Raw genomic sequence first — 424 nt, 5'->3', positions numbered from 1 at the left:
CTAACTAGAGGCTTTTCTTCTGTTTTAATAGCCCTGTAACAGGTCAGGAAAGGTAATGGCTCTTCCTAGCCTGCCTGCTTGCTTAGACTCCCTCCTCGACCACGTACGCATATTGCTGGTTAATCCTCCAGCTTTACTCAGAGTTCAGAACTTGAATTTGTCCCTTTTGTCCCCCACTAATAAAAATCTTTTATGGCTCCATAATGTTGATGTTTGTAGACGGAGACGGATGGGTTCCAGTTAGAGGGAAGCACTGGTCCTCCTCTGCCTGAGGAAGACTGCCTGAATGATTGTCCTTCCTAATGAATGTGTTCTGAATCCTTCGTGTTACCATCGCTCCGACCTTGTGTCTCAGTTGTTTCTCATCTCCCAGCCCTGCAAACAGAAGTCAGCCAACTCATTTTGTTTTGTGCCCTGCATGGGA

At 46.5% G+C, this 424-nt stretch overlaps 1 protein-coding gene across 1 annotated transcript in view; it reads left to right on the top strand.

Annotated features, from left to right (window-relative positions):
* The window catches only part of RAB10 (RAB10, member RAS oncogene family), a 58,522-nt gene that overhangs the window by 37,384 nt on the left and 20,714 nt on the right, over nucleotides 1-424 (top strand). The window lies entirely within an intron of this gene.

Source organism: Egretta garzetta, unplaced genomic scaffold (genome assembly GCF_000687185.1).
Source record: "Egretta garzetta isolate BGI_Z169 unplaced genomic scaffold, ASM68718v1 scaffold520, whole genome shotgun sequence".
Taxonomy (NCBI): domain Eukaryota; kingdom Metazoa; phylum Chordata; class Aves; order Pelecaniformes; family Ardeidae; genus Egretta; species Egretta garzetta.
Note: the sequence above shows the minus strand (reverse complement) of the source record. Positions and strands in the feature narration are given on the sequence as shown.